Raw genomic sequence first — 19,977 nt, forward strand, 5'->3', positions numbered from 1 at the left:
ACGCATATTTCACTCCTGTGACCGTGCCTTTTTGTCCTGGCGCCGTTCTGCTGTACTGTAGCGTTTTTGTATCGTTGTTAAAACATATTGCTGCAGACGAACTGAAGATTCATTTGCAAGCTAGTGAGCAAGCAAGCTAGCGATGAAACAGGAGACATGGCAGGACGAAGTAGAAGGAGGAAGGAGATTGATTGACAGTGGTCTACAACCAGTCATGATGCAGAAAACAATGGGCGGTGCAGACAGACAGGGAAGAGATAGACACTCAGCTTCCCACAATGCAATTCTTCTTAAAGGCCTGGCTCGGTCTGTAACAGCCTTCATACGCTGTAATAAAAAAAGAAGCAAATCTGCGAAAGGTGAACTGCGATAGAGCAAGGGAACACTGTACAACAAAATTAGCACTTGCTTCGTTCTCCTGACATCCATAGCCCTACCCGGAGCTGCTCACAGCATGTGTCCGCTTACAAAGCACCGTCCTCGGCCACGGCAGGTGGCTGACTCCATGCTATACTGTGGTTCTCCTGACATCCACAGCTCCACCCGGGGCTGCTCAAAGCTTGTGTTTGATTACAACAACACACTTTCCTGGCTATCGTACTTGCTTCGTTCACTGTAGTCTAAACCTTTGTCTTTTGGAAAAGAAAACAAACTTAGAGTAGCACTCGGACACTGTGAACATTTGGCATGATTACTATTTTGATGGAAAATGTACCAAACGAAGTCGACGAGCTAATTCCAGTGTTGGATTGCTCTGCTAAAATGAGAGCCGTCCCTACACTGACGTCATTTGGGAAAAGTTTAGACCCAAAATGGCGGTCGCCACGTACCAAAATGTAATTTTTACTAATTTAATGTTCGCTTTAAAAAAAAAACAACGGACAACGTGGAGCATAATTACAAACAGTATAGAACATATTTAAGGAAAGTTGAAAAATCATACCAGTCACCCTTTAATATTTATATTACAATTTCAATATGAAATATAATATTAATATTATAAATGTATAGATGTATATTCATATTAATTTATATAAATATCTCAAATAATATAAGCTACAATATAATATATTCATGGTCATATAATATTAATGTTAATGTAGAACCAATTAAAGACTAAATTACAGGGAAAAACAAGCTAAATTAACACAATACATTTGAATGTATTGCAGTGTAATGTAATGGAAGGTAATATAGTGAAATGCCCAAAATGCAATAGGCTGCTCGTGGACCGCAAGCCAATCTTTGCCCACCTGCGCTTTAAAGTAAGCAGAAACTTGCATGACTTTCAGCATCAACATTGATAAACATTCCCTGTCTAATCCAGTGTTTAGATGTGTTGCCCCACCCAATGTGTCTACTGACAGGTGGGATTCATGTCTGGGTCACTTTCCGGGCCACTTTCCCCCACCCCCCCGCTTCCTCCTGTCTCCTCGCAATATCCATCCAACACTCCCTTTTGGCCCCCAGCCCCATCCTTACTCTACCCCTGATTATGTGCTGGTAATGAGAGGTCTAGACATGCTTGATTAGGATTAAGGCCCGGGAAGGCAGGCAGAGCGAGGTCACGCAGCGAGAAGCCGCTTTAGCTCGGACACACCGAGATGGGCGGCGGACAGCAGTTTTTGAGGAACATTTGCAAGGGGTCACAGAGAGGGGAGCTCCAGGGCGTGAGCGCATGTCGCCGTCGTTGAAGTGAAGACGACTAACTGGTCTGTTACTCTTCCAAACAGCGTTCCAAACTGGGTGTGGCTTAACAAGCTGGAACTAAGAGGATCACATTATATTTTTCAGGCAGAATTTGCACAGATGTCTATTATCCGCCTTTTTTTCTAGACTAAAGCCTGTATCGGCCCAACACAATCCGTATCGGAACGCTGGTTTTAAATTTGACTTAAAAATGGAAATTGCAATAATCACGCACGCTGCAAAAACTGAAGTCTTGTTGCTTATGGGGTATTTTTTCTTAACGTGTTCTACCAATTGGATTATCTTCAGTAATATGCACAAAAATATAACATATATTGGTTTAAAAAAAGCTAAACAATCTGATAACAGTGCAAGACTATTTTACTAGTCTTTTTTCAAGTAAAATGTCAGATCATTTTGCTTATATTAAACGATATATCTCATTATTTAGCGTATATGACTTAAGATAAAGACAAAAATAAGTATATTTGACGTTGATTTCAGATATCTAATCTTATTCGATGCAGTGCAGATGAATTTTAAATCAGATGTTAACATTTAACCGTCGCCAATGGGGAAGTGCAAGGCGTCATGTAAATCACCGTCCGATGCACAGTTGTCTGAGGCAGTGGGCAGTTCCCACGTGATCGACGCCTGTTTACAACACGTGTCTACAGCACGTCACACGTAGGAGAGAAGGAGCTTTTGACGTGCTCACACGAACCCACCTACAGTCATCTTGGGTCATCTCGCCTCATTTAAAAAGTAGCGATTATCGGAGCTATTTTTTTTTTTTTTACATCTGATAGCTCTATAGACCCAATAATTATTGTCTCGATATTTGTCGTGCACCCCTGCTTTTTAGGTTCCATATTACGACTGTTGGTAGATGGTTTGCTAAAATTAAGCATGTACCGATTGATCAGCCAGCCTTCATTTTGAGAGATTTGACCAGAAAATTCTAATGGGGGCACCCCTAGCTAAAATGTTTTCTAAACACACGGTGGTTGTTTTCTAGCCTTGACACTGTGCAGCCCCCAACATGTGTGTGTGTGTGTGTGTGTGTGTGTGTGTGAAACAGCCACATAATGAGTGTTGTTCGCAAGTACTTAAGGCTGTACAACATCTGGGGCTGAACGTGTAAACGAACGTGCTAACGCACAAACACACACCTTCCAGACAGACTGCAATGGGCTCCCATTGCGGAAAAGCCACATTCACACCATTTACACACACACACACACACACACACACACACACACACACACACACACACACATATACATCGAGACTCCGGGGCTTTGAATGAACGATAACAAGGACATGTTAATGTGTGCTAATGTTGTCATTATCTCTTGACGAGTGCAAATGAAGCGAGAGATCGGAACACAGAGGCAACAGGGTGAAAGGTGTGGCTTCTCTGCATCACGTGTGTGTGTGTGTGTGTGTGTGCGAACATGTGTTGGTGAGTTACACGAGCAGGAAGCAGGGTAGCGGATAAAACGAAGGTTGTGTATGTGTACAGTATGTATAGTGGATTCTTTGAAGTCATACATACTACATTCCAGTTCCATCCCATAAGAAATAAGGGAAACTGATTTTTTTGTTTGATTTAAGGCCTTCTTGAAAATGTTTTGGGCGAGTTGTTTGACCAATGAACTATTGGAGTTCTTGGTCAAAATGTATGCAAGGTCTCCCCGAATATGTTTGAGCATTCACAGTTTCCTTGAACTATGACCCTGCCATTGTTCATTTCAATGCACTTACAACACGTAGTGTAAATTGAATGTGTTTAACCGAATAACCATGACTTTTGGTACACACCTTTCAGGAACTGGCAGGCACATGTCGGTGAAATTTGATGGGTTGAAAAACATGGCTGCCACCAAGCAAAATGTGGGGCTTGGCGGGAAATGGTGGGACTTAAAAATGTGAGGTTTTATATTAAGTTCAGTACATGCTAGCACGTCTTCCAGAGCATTTGGAGCACAACCCACAGGTTGAGCCACATGCACCCAGGGTGGTTTCTTTCGCATGTCTGTATGCAGGAGGTGGGGATTCCAGCAGGCAACTCACTCACGTTAGTGTTGTCCCAACCCACACACAAAAAAATGCACCCTTCAGTGACATTGTGTCATTTCCTCAGCCGCAGCTGTGGATGCAGAAGAGTCCGTCTTCTTTCAGCGTTTATCGCACAGAGCCACATGTTTCACAAGCTTGCATCATCAACTCCCACACGTGTGGGCCCGCACGCTTACTCCTCTCCAAATGCACTGGAACGTCACCCTCCCCGCTGATGAGCGAGCGCCTCGATGAATACACGTGTGGTTTTCGGAAGTCGGCACACGCGGATCCACTGCCGTCCTATTGCGAAACATGCCAAGCCAATTTCCCCCAAATGTTGTGAAGGGTTGTTGGATTTTGGAGTTATTATTGTAAAAATTAAATCAAGCAAAGACGCCAGACATTGCAGACACCTAAACCCCACAGGTGTTCTGTCTTTGTGGAAGTCTGCGTTCTAGTGAGTCCTTTGTTTCCCCAAAAGATGTGTCTGGTGAGTGGCCTGCTTGCATAACCATGCAGTCACTGATGGGCTGTTTACCAGGACACTTAAGGATAAAAGCGGGAAAAGATTTTCAAGCACAAAGCAAAAGTGTAGTTTCCTTCTAAAAATGGGAGCTTCAACAAAAAAATCAATCATTTTATTCATCTGTGCATTTCAGACAAAACCCAGCAAACTGGGGTGTCGTCGTAAAATGTATGTTCAGGTGTCACGCAGCCCACCTGTTCGGACGCCTTCTCTTTCGGGTTTGGACCAACATGCACAATAAAAGTGAGTGATATTCCACATCAATTAGTTCCAGCTCCAGCAATAATCTGGATATCGCTTCAGTGCCCGTTATTCACGTCTCCTGCACAGGAAGCTAAATAGCTCGTCACCGAGAGTTGTGTTTGCCCCAAGCCTTTCGGCAGAGAATTTGCAATTCACATGCTTGGCACCGAAGAGCTCGAACAAAGACGCCACCAGAGGAGCCGGTGTAGCGACTATGGTTACGTTCACGCTGCTGGTCAGTTCCGTTTTTTTTTTTTTGTTTTTTTTTTTTTGCGCATATGTGACCTGTATCTGATTTTACCATGTGAGTGTGACCAGTACAATTCAGATTTTTTCAAATGCGACTCAGGCCTCATTCATATTTAGATATAAATCCGATAAGTATCCGATCTACTGTAGTCTGAACAGCTCACGGCAATGTCCCACCCCTCCTGGCTCTGACGTCCACCCACATGCTCCTCGGAACAAGACGTCGCAGCAAGCCCTCCACGAACTGCCATAGCCCAAATTCTTCCTTCCTAATCTCCTATGCATAGCCATTTGGTTTAGAAAATAGTGGCCCCCCGTTGCACAAAATCCTTGAAATTGCCACAAACGCGCCAAGGAGAGCACACGCCGCAGCGATATTTACTTCCATAAACACACGGCAATGCGTGTGACGCCGTGCTTTTGCGTACGCGCGGCGCTTCCCGCACGCTTTGCGTTCACATTGCCAAGTTGCAACAACCACATAAAAAATCGGATCGGGCATCATACCTTGCAGTGTAGCTTATGCTGTAGCATAACTTGATTCCCCAATTTCATGTTGGTACAAGTGTGATAGTCCCTTTTTTTTTTTTTTTTTTTTTTTTTTTAATACCTGTACTGCTCGGCGCAGGTGTGTACGGGTAGCCCGTAATTTATTTCTGATATCATCCAACAGTGTGTGGCTTTAGAGGGGACAAACAGAGAAGAGAGAACACAGCAATATTGAACAATGACAATTACCACCTGAAAATCCCCAAATAATGCATACTGTACCAAAGCGAACCAAACATGGTGGAAACGAGGCTTTGGTGGTTCATTCATGGGCGCGAGACACAGTTGGACAGTTGTCACTTCCCGATAATATGGAAGAAGAAGAAGAAAGGAGTCCTTTTTAGGCACGTTGTGTGATTATTTTGTGGGTCTCGCTTTTCGGGAGACAAGGCGCAGGTGAACACAACCAGCATCTAAAAAAGTATTTGGTGGATGTCATCACAGATGGGATGCTAGTTGCCTGTTCGTAACAAAACAACATCACAGGCCGATGGATGCCACATGGTCACTCCTTTGGGACCACCACCAAAAATAAACAGCTGACAAACAGGACCATCAGCATTGCAATATGACAGCAGAATATGAACCTGAATCAGCCATTTTTAACCCACCACGACCCCCCCCCCCCAACTAGTGCTGTCACTCCATCTTGATGACTCTATTTTCTCTGCCGTCCTCTCCCACCCTCCACTTTTATTCTGCTTGATGAGTTTCCAATTTGTCAGACGCTCTATTCACCCCCCCCCAGCCTCCACCCCACCCCCGTCCGTGTTCTTTCTCTATCATTTATGGAGCGCTGCCGAGGGTCGTTTTTGGTGTTGGGTTAGTGGGGGTGGGGGGGGATGGGCGCGGCGGTTTGCGTTGCACGTTTTCAAGCAAACTGAAATATTCATGCACAAGAGCCCCGTGTCTCTCTGTGAGAGCGACTTCACGTGTACAACCAAGGCCCCCCCCCCCTCTCCCCCCAACCAAACCCCACCCCACCCGCTAGATGTGTGTGTGTGTCTTCATGATTGTGTAGTATGAAGTAGAGCCGCGGGTAGCGAGCCCTGCATCTTTGTGTACTTCTCTACTCTGCTTCTTTTCCTCCCTTCTTATCTTTGCCAGGTGATGCGTAAAGCCCAGTCGTTTGATTCAGCTCCCAAAATAAGACTTGGCACATCAATTACCCATGAACTGTTCTGCGTACGCATGAGGAGGAATTTTTTAGAACTATGCAGCCATCCATTGCCATAGAGATACATGGTGCTCATAGTGAATGCATTAAATATACACCACAGAGCCCATGTTTTTAATAGACTCACCTCATTCATTTATAGATGGCACATACATATTATCCTTCTTCTCATTTGCCATATCATTTTTATATAAATGTGTAGGTTGCACATGGAAAACAAAAGTATTTGAATGCTTTGTTGGTTTAGAATTTTTACATTTATATATCAGATAATTATTTATGCATTGAACGATTCTACTGTTCTGCAAAGGGATAGAGATTCAGAAGCCTGGGAAAAGGCAGCATAACAACAATAGCAAATTAAATACACGTGTAATCATAGTGTGTTTTTCACATGACAGTAAATGACATGTATGCCCCCCCTCCCAATGGACTGTGCTCAAAATGCCTAGGAAGGATACCAGCATGCATGTAATACAGATATCTCCAAAGTTGGATAATCATTAGACAAATGGTCAGTGACGTCTGCCCAACTAGTCACTAAGTCCCACCTGAGCCCCTGCAAAGACATTTTGCCATCATCTACTTTCAGTTAAAGTCCGAAAAAGACGCAGATCGAGCCAAGTGCAAAGCCCGCCATGCACAAGTCCCCCACGGTGGCATAGAGACGGGTAAGTGGAATATGACCAGCCTCATCGTGCATCCGAAGCAGCACCACAAAAAACAGCATGATGGTTCTTGCAGGACCACAGCGGCGAAGAAACAAACCCCCCCCTCCCCAAACCACCAACACTGTCCAAAACTTCGCAAAGTGTTTATTATTGGTGCTGACATTGGATTAGCTTGCTATCGGTATCAGCCGATATTGAGTGCTGCGATATTTGTATGGCATCGGAAATGAAAAGTTGCGTTAGTACACCCTTTCGTAGTACATCCATGTTTTTGTGTTCATTGTCGTTCATCAGCTTCCATGTTATGGCTATAAATGATGCATTTTTGTGAGTTTGGGTGCTTGGGTGGAACTAAATGCCAAATATATCAATGATATATTCCTTTGCAGTTTTAAGGATCAATTCCACTTTTGATTTTTGCACAACGTAAGCAGACATGAACATTTATCCATGAGAAATGTAGGACTCTCATGACTAAAGTGCTTTTCCTTTACTGTCTCCCGCCTTCCCATCTCTCCATGTTAAGCCAGAGAGCCGTCAACCGTGAATTCACTCTTTTCCCGTCTATCTTCGCTTCGTGTCTTTGTCTGTCCTCAGAGATTTGCAGACCAGCTGATCCCCCCCCCCCCGGCCTTTTAGATGCCTCCTTCCTCTGAACTTGCAGCAAACAAGTGCACACTCTCCCATCTACTTTGTACCTTCCCAGCCCTCTCCTGCTCCTTTGCCACCTTCTCGTCGCCTCTGCACTCCCCCCTGCATCATCTCGTTGACCGGAGGCAGCAGCCGCTACACGTATATCCCGTTGCTATGTGGGCACCATGGCAACCGTCATGAATTCGGCATGGCGCTCACGTATCCAGGCGGATGTGGGGCTTGTGTGTGTGGATGCAGCATTTCAAATGGTGCTCACGTATCTCGAAGATGAAACCTCTCCTGGGGTTTGGTGTTACATTCAGTCGGGTCTTCCTCTTCTGATTTATTCAACATTTATGCATGTGTGTGTGTGTGTATGTGTGTGTGTGTGTATGTGCGGTGCATAACTGCAAGATCAGAGGGAAAAAAAAGTCAAACATTTCATCCTGAAGGTGAATTCCAATAATATTCTTTTAATTAAGCATTTGAAATTCGTAAATCCCCACACAATCGTCTGTGTGAGTGTGCCCCACCCCCCCCCGTATTATAAATTAGCACATTCACCGAGCAATCACAAAAAAACATAAACGCGACAGACCAATCCAATTATGTGATAATATCTTAACACAAAAACAAACTGCAGTATCCAAAATTCCAGTGGGTGTAGAGGAGGATTTTAATTTACCTTCTTCAAAAGCTCAAGGCTCCCTCCTTCCTTCTTCATGCAAAATGTTGCTCTCTGACACGAGCTAGAAGTTTGGAATCTTGAAATAACAAAATCATGTGTTTGCTTTTTTACTTTCCACACAGCCCACTCTGTGTTCACTAAGTAGTGGATGGTTGCAGGGAGAATTATTTGGGACGTTATCCCAGCTCTCCAGGTACAAATGTAGGGTTTTTCATTTTTTGGATTTCAGTTGGTCCTGCAGCAACGAGGCCGTCACACAACAGGATGTGCTGTGAGGCCCGAGTGTTCTGGTAGAATACTTCAACAGCTTCAGCAGGTTATTTTTGTCAAAAAAGTGATATTTGTTCCTTTTTTTAAAAATCTCTTTTGCCCCCAAACTATACTTTCATTATTTAATAAAGTTGGCAGCGGTGCTAGGTTGGCTCAATATTATTTATTTTAATTTAAAGCAAAACAATGCAATCATTGATGCAGCATTGAAGTGCAATGAAAATTCAGGGTCATCCATCTTCTATGCCGCTTCTCCTCATTAGGGTTGCAGGGGTATGCTGGAGTCTATCCCAGCTGACTTCGGGCGACAGGCGGGGTACACACCCTGGACTGGTCGCCAGCCAATCGCAAGGCACATATTGATAACCATTCACACTCACATTCACACCTATGGACAATTTAGAGTCGCCAATTAACCTAACAAGCGTGTTTTTGGAATGTGGGTCGAAACCGGAGTACCCGGAGAAAACCCACGCATGGGCAGAACATGCAAACTCCACACGGAGATTGAAACCCAGGTCTTCCCGATCTCCTAACTGTGACTGTGTTGCCAACTTGCTAACCACTAGAACACCGTGCGGCCCAGTTCAGGGTCATTTAATGGTAAATGATGGGATTGCACTGTAAAGGGCAGGGTTTGATCATTTTGGTTGTTCCTTGTACTTCACCGACAAAGTTGATTCGCTCTTGGATCTTGCATTGGACTGCCACCAGCACCTCTTGTCCATTTTGTCCATTTGAACCATTCTTTTTGCAGGATAGACCGATTATACAATGCGTATCTTCAATGACTTTCAAAAATGAAGCCCAAGGAAATCAGTGAAGATCTAAAAAGGAGAATTGTAGATGACAATCTGCAGAAAATAATGGTCGTGCATGAGACAAGATGTGACAAAGTGGCTTCCGCCGATCTGTTTTGTCGCTCGCTTTTGCAGTGTTTTAGTAATAATGGGCCAAATAGGAAATTAGGGTAGAGCTAAAAATAATGTTTAACTATGAATAACATTTACTTGTATAACTCCTTTTGGTGCTTACATGACAATTAACTATTCAAAAATGTTACTAGCTGCACAATATTGACCTAATTCGAAGTAAGTCTGTGATTTAAATACATTTGAAACGCGAACAAATTCACAAATCAACAGAATGATGTCCAAACTATACGCCAATAACACGGTGGATGTCACACTGGTCAAATGTTTGCATCATGGGGTTCTCTCACACCTACAGGGAGTCTTTTGTTTGCGTGTGCGTGCAATTTAGTCATTCTGTGTGGCGACAAATGCAAAACTATTGCGGACACGCTCACGTGACCTCTGCAGACTTCATCTAAAAACGTCACCCCTCACCTTCCGTCGCCTTGCTTCCATTCCCTCGCATGCACACGTTTGACAGTGGAACGCCTTTTGGCTTTACTTTGTCATTATCAAGTGACAAATGACCTTGCAAGCGGCTGCTACATTAAAATGGAATGTGTTGTTCAAAGCTGCAGGGAATGGGCCCGGCAAAGCCTTCAGTCAAGGTCAGGAAGTTTAGACAAAGATGAAAAGGACACACACTAAGACACAGGCGGCGCTTTTATCTGTCCCCTATTTATTCACAGCACCGTGCAAATGTCATTTTACGTTGTTTGCAGGGATGCTCCGATGGCATGTTTTGCCAGAAAACTGTGGTTGAACTCCAAATTGTTCAACTTCTTGTTCAATGCTCGAGCTTCCACAGTATTTGTTGAAAGCAGAGTTTCCCAACTGGTCCCAACGTGGGACCCCCATTTTCCAGTGGCCATTTAGTCGCAGAAGATGTGGTCCTGATGGCCTCATCGAGCTGTGACCTTCAGCGCTTACTGGCGCGGTTCGCAGCTGAGTGTGAAGCTTCTGGGACGAGACTCGGCACCTCCAAATCCGAGGCCTTGGTTCTCAGCCGGAAAAGGGTGGATTGCACCCTCCAGGTTGGGAGTGAGGTCCTGCCCCTTGTGGAGGAGTTCAAGTATCTCGGGATCTTGTTCACAAGTGAGGGAAGGTTGGAGCGTGAGGTCGACAGGCCGATCGGCGCAGCGTCTGCAGTAATGCGGTCGCTGTATCGGTCCGTCGTGGTGAAGAGAGAGCTGAGCCAGTAGGCAAAGCTCTCAATTCACCTACTGTATGGTCATGAGCTTTGGGTCCGGGTGCCTCCCGGGTGAGGTGTTCCGAGCAGAGAAGGCCCGGGGCAGACCTAGATTATGTGAGATTATGTCTCACAGCTGGCCTGGGAACGCCTTGCTGTTCTCCTGGTGGAACCGGAAGACGTGGCTAGAGACCGGGAAGTCTGGACTTCTCTACTGAGACTGCTGCCCCTGCGACCCAGACCTGGATAAGCGGAAGAAGATGGACAGTATACAGTATAACTGCAATGAATATGTACCTGACTGGTTACATTTTGACGTTTAAAATGAAAACAAAACAACAGTATCTAACATATTTTAATATCTTGGACCCACTCGGAATACTTTTGGGTCTGGACCCACCAGTTGAGAACCACTGCTTTAAAGGCCTGTTTTTGTCTCGTGGTACGAATGCTGTTTAAAAATATCAATCCAAAAAAACATAATGCACACATTTGAAATTATATTTAAAAAATAAATAAATAAATACTACAATTTCTTCTCATGTTTACAACCACTGCATGCTATTTATTATTGCAGATGTGATGTTCCGACACGATTGTGATCCTGCTTAAATCACAATGTAAGGAGATTTTCTTCCCATCCATTCCCAACCCCTCCCCCCAGCTGTGGAATTTAAAAAATGCACTTCTAAGTCAGCCAAGCCAATCGTAATATTTGCGTCAATGCTCTGTAATGCTCCGTAATGACTATATATAGTAATTTGTCTAACAGGCGTGTATTAATTGGAAAACAGACAACTATTATGCATTTTTTGGAGAGAATTTTTTTTTCTGAATCCCACCTATGAGGCTCACTGACTTGATTAGATTACCTTAAAGGAGAGCACAAGGGTTCTATTTGGGAATGCGGTAAAGTAGTAGATTTAGGAATTTTAACATGATTTGTGTAACGTGCTTAAACTGCGTGCAATAAAAGTACATTATGTTCATGTGTTTATTCGGTTGCACCCAGTAAGGTCATTTTGTTTTTGTCTTTAAAACAATCTCGCTGCACTTATCGGGTGAGTGTGGTTTCAGTACCAGGGATCAGTGCACACAGGGGGATTGGACACCTGTAACGTTGCCAAAGGCTGGATAAACACTCTTTAAGATTTCCAGGAGATTTCTTGAATGTTGCTATCCAAGCTAATTTATCTGGGTCACCGACGGCAAAAACAACTCTTGAGTGGTAAAAAGCCGCGATACTGGCCACACGGACAACTTGCATTGTAGCCACCTTTTGCCACCTTTCGATTCAGCTCCTCAGAGCTGAAAATGTGCCCGTAAATGTCCTGTGAATGCGTCCCCCTGTTGGAATATTATGACATCACCAGAAACCCGAAGGTCCTTCCGGGGCTTTACCACATTTGTGGAGCGGTAGGCTCATGGTTATCATCACCTGACTGTTTAAAGACGAGCATTCAGTGTAGGGGCGGCTTAAAATAGTCGACTATTTGACGATTCAATTCGGAGGAGTCCGATTCAACGGTCAATCTCGCCGTTGAATCATATGTAAATGTCTCGTTTTAGTGGCACAATCCAGAGGAGCTGAGGTTAGCGCTAGCTTGAGCGCTAGGAGGACCGTCAACATGGACGGACTCATTGGCTCATAATGGCTGCTAAAGTATTTTGTATGCAACTTGTGTCAGTAAGAAATGAGTTGACCATAAGTCGACTATGGACAAAATCTAACAAATCAGGTTCGACTATGAAAAACCCAAGTCGAAGACAGCCCTAATTCAGTCTCTCCAGTCTCTTCTCAAGTTTGCAGCTTGTCTTTAAGGAGCACACGTCATGGTCCATCTCCTTAAAGACAAGCTACAAACTTGTGACCAACTGTAGTAATCAAGTCCAAGAAGGGAACGTGGATGAAAGGCATAAAAATAGCAGAGAAAGACCCCTTTTGGCAAAAGATAGCCACGGGTCTTTTCAGCCATCTGTGAAAGGAAACACGCCGGAGGAGTCTTTATTTTTGCTTTGTGTGTTTTGTCTTTAAAGGGACACAACATTTTTTGTTTTTCAGTCAGTGACTTCAGCATTTCCAAAAGAACATCGCTGTGTATTTAAGTCGTGGCCATCCTACACGATTTGTTTTTCTTGCTAAAACCACTTCTCATAGTTAAATTATTATTGGAATCCGCTTTTCACGGTAAAATTCTTAATGCACAAAACAATCGTAAAGATTGCAATTGTTTTTTGTTATTGTTACATGTGACAACGCGCCTGCTGCTAGCTACAGTATATGTACTCACATCATTAACGCCACAAAAAACATGCCACTTGCTTTCTAAAAAGTTCTCCCACTTCCTCTAAAACTCAAAATAATGTTTTATTTGATGCTGACAGAGTACTTATAAGCTCGAATAGCTTAGCATGAAATGAAAAGTAAGTCATGTTTTGGGTGGGGGGGTTACCTCTTGAGCTTTCCAATGATAAAATTGTACATATAAAGTACGTTTACATCACGTTTTTAAAGTAGAGTGTTTCTATACCGAGTGTAAAGACATTTACCTTGAAATTATACGCGAGGACTGGCGACCAGTCCAGGGTGTACCCCGCCTCTCGCCCATAAGTCAGCCGGGATAGGCTCCAGCATACCCCTGCGACCCTAATGAGGATAAGCGGCATAGAAAATGGATGGATGTTTTTACGCTATAAGTAGCATACATTTAGCTAGTGGTATCCGCAAGCTAAATTAATACATATTTAAGAAACTAAACTAAAAAGTGGATTTTTTTTCCCAGAAGTCAGACCTCTAAATGTGACCTTCACATGGTATTCTTTCATTTGAAATAGGAAAACTAGTTAGTCAGTTGAGTTTTAGTCACTCAGCATGCTACAGTAGCTAAGGCTGCTTTAAAGGCAACCGTTTTTAACTTTTTGACATTTTCCCTGTCTTGAAAAGAGGACCAAATATGGCCCACGAGTTTTAAACTTTAATTTGGCTTGACTTGTTTGGAATACTTTATGGCCAAGTGAATATTTTAAGGCAGGCAGAAAACAGGAAGAAAAAGGCCCTGATGCTACAGTTCATCCACATGGGTCAGCTGATGTTTGCAACTTAAAAACATCTTGCGGGGGTAAACTAGTGGCAACATTTGTTCGTTTGGAGCTGCAAAACACACCATTGAAGATTTCTTTGAAATCTGAGCTGATGAGCTTTTTGAAACAGAAGTCGTTTTTTTGCCAAGCACGTCTTGTCCCGTCATGCTAAGATATATGACTTGTCTTCAGGCCAACTGACTTGAGTTGCCTGGTCATAAGATGTGGAAAGGAGCCCCATTTGGTCACAGACTGTGATGTTGATGCTCATGTGTGAAGCGGCGCTGACACGCGTGTTCAGCAGCGTGATTACCACAAGGCTACCACAGTGTCCTGCTTCAAAGGGACAAAAAAGAAGACGCAACTAGGTGGACAAATGAAGGCGTCACTCTTACTGTAGAGTTCAGCTGATGCTACACCCTCTTGAAAGTAGACAAATAGTTGCAAAAATCAAATATGTGCTCACGAGTGGCAGGAAAATGAATTGGTGCTGGATTCACTCGTCACAGAGCAGAATCTTGCACATGCGCAACAACTTCCTGAACATCAAACTGGAGCAGCGCCCTTGAATCAGTGAAACCGGAGTCTCCGTCAACCTGTGAGTCAGTGAAACTGGAGCCTTTGTTGAGAACTCGTGAGTCAGTGAAATTCGCTGTCAAACCTGTGATGCAACGCGAACACTTGCACATGTGAAACAAGTTCCTGAACGTTAAACTCGAGTCTTTGTCAACCTGTGAGTCAGTGAAACTAGACTCTTTGTCAACCCGTGGGTCAGTGAAACTTGAGTGTTTGTCAACCTGTGAGCCAGAGAAACTTACTAGCCTGTGATGCAACTCGGACACTTGCACATGCGCGACAAGTTCCTGAACGTGAAACTTGAGTCTCTGTCTAGCACCCATGAGTCGATGAACCGGGAGTCTTCGTCAGCCCGTGAGTCAGTGAAACTCACGGTCAAGCTTGCGATGCAAATCGGACACTCGCACACGCTCAACAAGTTCATCAACATGTGAGTCAGTGAAACTGGAGTCTTCGTCATCCCGTGAGTCAGTGAGTCTCTAGTCTTTGTCAACCCGTGAGTCAGTGAAACTGTAGTCTTTGTAACCCGTGAGTCAGTGAAACTCGCTGTCAGACCTGCAATGCAACTCGGACACTTGCACATGCGCGACAAGTTTCCTGAACGTGAAACTCGAGTCTTCTTCTAGCACCCACGAGTCAGTGAAACTTGAGTCTTCGTCAACCCGTGAGTCAGCGAAACTCGCGGTCAAGCCTGTGATGCAAATCGGACACTCACACATGCGCAGCAAGTTCCTAAAAGTGACACTGCAGTCTTTGTCAACCCGTGAGTCTTTGTCAACCTGCCAGTCAGTGACGCCTGCGGGCTAAGTGTGTGAATTGTTCGTTTTGTCAAGCCTGTGATGCAACTCGGGCAGGAAATGGGAAAGGAGAGTTGATTTGAGGCAAGTACCAGATCAACGAGTCCTTCATGACATGCACATCTCTAGTGCTCACAAATCAGGTTCATCCTGACTTTACTGGCAGATAAGACAACAACTACACTTCATCATCATCATCTCATATTCCCTTGAAGTACCGCACATTGCAACACGTTTACTTCAGCCTTTTTGCCGCCAATAACAATGAGCATCACGAGTGTGTTCACTCTATTCCGGCAGTGACCTTGAGGTGCCCCTAAGAATGAAATGTTAACCTCTTTCACACAGAAATGCCTTAAAATATGCCGTCCAAAGACGCAATATTTGCCATGTCATTTCGTGTCAATGTTGTTTTTACAGAACAGCAAGCGAGAGAAACGGTGAAAAAATGCCTGCCCTGACAGACTGTGTGCAAGGTGCTATTTAGCCGATTCTGATAACGTCATTTCAGTTATCCACCAGAGTGCCTTGTTTTCTTTCCTGCACCAATCCATGTCTTCATTTGCACTCCTCCATTCAAGAGGAAAAGAGGCCTGTGTTTTCCCAGCAGTGTCTGGAAGCCCTGCCGCTTTTATTCAAATCACACATCAATCAGCGGCATACAATGGCTAGGTAAAAGGCGCAGGAGTGGAGGCTGAGAGCTCGTGGAGAACTTCAATGCCACGACGATGACGAGCACAAATTGGGTCACTGGGAACAGAAAAATCCTGTGATCTCCATGGCAACTGTGGTGTTGACATAGCGATTAGCTCCTCGTCCAGGCAAACACCCCATGTTGCATTTTTTGGATAAAATCCGATTGTATAGCTTCCCTACGGCGCACTATTGATTTTAGCTTCATATTTTGGCGGAACGTATGAATCAGTCCACTTTGTTGTTCAAGTAGAATGAATTCTGGTGCTGTGGATTTTACATTATTTCAAAGATTAAAACACCCGTTCATTTAAGCTCAGTCATTAAAACGGGGGCGGGCAACCTGTGAGAGCATTTCATCCAGCCAGCCATGAATTCCAAACACAAATAAAAAGATTTACCTCACAAAAGCACATAATATATACTTAAGGTCACATATTTTATTATTTTTCAACAATAATGTTTTGGTCAAAATCAAGCCTTGACGCTGGAACGTAGACAGTTTAAAAGTGCTTTTGCTAAGCCCTGCTGGGAACATGTTTTGTGTGTCTGTAGCTTTAATGCTAATACAGCATTAAAAGATGGCCGCTGCTAGCATAGCAAGCCTGTCCAGTTTAGTCATTCTAAACTCAAGAAAGTGTTTCAAACGGAGTGGGGAAGAAAGAACAAAGAAGGCAAAATCTTACCACTTCCACACGGAGCGAGAGGAGAACCTTTTTGTCACTTGAAGGCTTGTCTTTCTCAGCCATGGCATGTCAGCTCAGCTCTGCTGGCTCATCAGCTAGTCTCCATGCAGTGTGAAAGGTAACGTAATCGTCAAAACGTCATGTCTCATGACATTAGTGATGCCTAGTGACCACAATAATACATAGAACTTGTCTTTCAATATTTTAGACGAATAATAGGCCGTCGCCAACCACGAAACAGCGATCTTTTGTTAATTAATTGTTTTTGAAAAACCGCGATAGAGTGAGGGAGCGATATTCGAACCGCAATATAGCGAGGGTTGACTGTACATGTATCATCGTAACTCTGCACTTGTCCAGTGTAAGAATAAGGAGTGGGACACAAACGTTAGCAACACTAGCATAGCTAGGCGAGCTACAGTGCTAACATTACACTCACATTTTTAGCAGCAACACCAGCCTTTTCGCTGAAGAAAAACAAATGATCAGACTGACGGATAGTTGGCAGGCTTTATGTTTATGGTGTTGCGAAGCCTGTTTTTTGGCTTTTTTTTTACGTTTGCATAACCGAGTTGGTGTGTGGAAGCCTAAAACGCCATTATCACCATTATCATGCCGTCATTTTTCATTGCAAGGCGGTAAGGGCAAGATGGTGCATTGCTGTCGACGTTTGCATAAGAGCACAAGAACAAAATGATGCAAATGTGACCTATGCATCGTGCCAAGCAGTACTGTACGCGTACACTACTCTCTGCATGTACGCATTACCGTGTCAACAGCCTGCCGGGGCGACTGAGGGCATAATTGAACACATATAGTTCTTGTACACACATTCGGGATTAACAACATCAAGATTTTCCCTTGATTAGAGCCAGCATGGTGTGTGACATAATGGACTGAATGAGAGTGGGATTCATGTATACTCATTTGTGCGTGTGTGCGATGTACAGGTCACTCAAGAGGGCAGAGTGTTGCTGCTCTGGATTGAAACTGCTGGTTAATTTCAGAGCTTCCCACTGAGATTAGTGAGGAGAGAGCCGGAGGGGAAGACGGGGTAAAGGTTAGTGAGAGGGAAAGGAAAACGTATGAGAGAGAAAGAGGTGGTAAATGCTGAGTAATGAAGTGCAAGAAGGGCCGGAGATGACAATTAGACCACAAACTAATGGGGAAGGATGTTAAAAGTTAGTGTCGACACGCGATAGGTGCAAATAGACATCTGGAGTCAGATTGCACGCATCGCTGTTTGTGTCTTTTTCCATCTCACGGTGGGCTGGTAGGTGTCTATTCACACGAGGCCACCCCTCGAGCGGACCATCGTCTCGAATCAATGTCCAAAGTAAATGAAACTGATGGTATCCATGGCAACACCCTCCTGAAACGGTGCAGGAGGGTGTTCAGGAGGTTGCATGTGACGCATGAGACAATAATACTTAATACAATATACTATATTAAATCAATCAGCTCTAAATCAGGATGTAATGGCGGTTTTGCGTGCCGGCGGCAATGTTTTGCAGCCAATCTCGCTCAAATTTTACAGACGTGTTTGTCAGTCCCTCGAAGGTGTGTACTAAATTTTGCGGCGTTTCTGCTGAACGCCCTAAAGCTGCAGCGGGTGCTTTGTGGAGCGCACTGAGCTGTGTGAGAAATTACAAGTCAATCTGGAGCCACCAACAGCGCCACCATGCTGTGTACGTGTCTGGGAAATATTAGCACAGGCGACACAGTAGGGATGCACGTTTCGACAAATTTTCACTCATTTGTGTGCAGCGGTAGAGGGGTAGTTAGCATTGCACAAACACATGCATACTGTATGGAATGGTGTGCGATAGTAAGGTTCAGTACTGTAGTGTGTGTGTGTGTCTATACTATGCACAACTATTTTGCTGCCTCAGCAGTTTTTCCAGACTCTTTCTCAATTTCACATTAGAGTTTTTGACAGGCCGCTAAATCCCGTAGATGCAAAACTCTGGCCAGGTACCAGTAAATTGCAGCAAAGGTCATAAATACTGAATATGTGAGCGGCTGCGAGCCTGCGTTTAAAGGAATAGATTTTAATTCACTTGTTGTCAGCGCTGCATTAGGTTTTTGTTTTTTTTCCAACTAATATCTCGCCCTGTGTTGCTATCCCTGAAGAGAATGCATTGTATTCTTTGGACTTTTCACATTTGAATCGAGGTATTCTGTGCTGTCAAAGAAGGATCACCGAGGGTTTATGAGTACATGTCCCTGCAGATGCAATTGTATGTTTGCATGCATGCGTCGGTATATACCGCATGCATACGACGTGCACATGTATATTTATGTGCACCTAATGCACTTGGAAATTATGTAGCGGTTGCACACAACTGTGTACACATGCTACGTCCGCATATTCACAGGACTGCATGTGTTTACAAGACGAGACCCCGATGCCCGCTGATTATTATTCCAGAGAAAACCTCTTCAGTCTGTGTAGAAGCCACGTGTTGACAGCTGTTTTGATGCAGATGTCCGCTGTGGGCTCTTGTCTTAAGATCTAATAGAGCACGTTGCTTCTGGCAAAGTCGTGTTAAAAAAAAAAGAAGAATGCTGTATCTTTTATCGCAGAGAAAGTGGCCATTCTGAAGTGAGTATTGCCGTGACGATAAACAACAGCGTTAAAACACAAACGTACACCAATCTGAGGTTCTTTCGGCTACTGTTGTGTGTTTTCAACGTAGCTTCTCTGCCTGCTTTTTTTCCCCTACGCCCTCCCTCCACCGCACTGTGAAAAATTCATGCAAGTTCCCAGCAAAGAGCCGGAATGATTAAACATTCAGATTGTAACTCTGGAAATGGAAGCTGAAATTGTGTCTCCCTTTCTCTCCTGCTGCACGTGTGGCGGGGAGAAGGAATGGCTAACATTGTTATTAATCCTACAGCCATCAAACATTATGTGCCGCCTACTCATTTCTTGCTCAGTCACTAACAACCGCGGTGACTATTCCCTGTGCTGCAAAGTGTTTAAAAAGAGTTAAAAAATATTGACTGCACTGAGTATCTTTTAGCAGTTCTACACATACAGTACACAATATTTGTCATATTATCTTTGTATACAGTTTTTGAGTACATGGCACTATATGGCGCAAATGGCATGGCCGCTGATTGTTTTTTAGCAGTTAAAAAAACGTACTGATTGCAACTTGACATGATATGTATGCCAGCATGGTCTCATGGCCGTGCAGCAAGTGCAAACCTGAACAGACATAACACACTAAAGCGTCATGTTTCTAAAAGATCCTCACGCCACACGGGTATAAAAAC

The 19,977-nt window shown here is 44.0% G+C and overlaps 1 protein-coding gene across 3 annotated transcripts in view; it reads left to right on the top strand.

The window, feature by feature from the left end:
* Nucleotides 1-19,977, top strand: part of fndc5b (fibronectin type III domain containing 5b) — a 72,745-nt gene that overhangs the window by 26,352 nt on the left and 26,416 nt on the right. Inside the window, exon 1 of one of the 3 annotated variants that reach the window (XM_054763757.1) lies at nt 1,695-1,712. The exons of the other annotated variants lie outside the window; for them this stretch is intronic. The gene's annotated coding sequence lies outside the window, so the exon portion shown is untranslated. Of the gene's footprint in view, nt 1-1,694; nt 1,713-19,977 lie in introns of those variants that run through there. 3 annotated transcript variants of the gene reach the window in all.

The sequence above is a fragment of the Dunckerocampus dactyliophorus genome, chromosome 20 (assembly GCF_027744805.1).
Source record: "Dunckerocampus dactyliophorus isolate RoL2022-P2 chromosome 20, RoL_Ddac_1.1, whole genome shotgun sequence".
NCBI lineage: Eukaryota > Metazoa > Chordata > Actinopteri > Syngnathiformes > Syngnathidae > Dunckerocampus > Dunckerocampus dactyliophorus.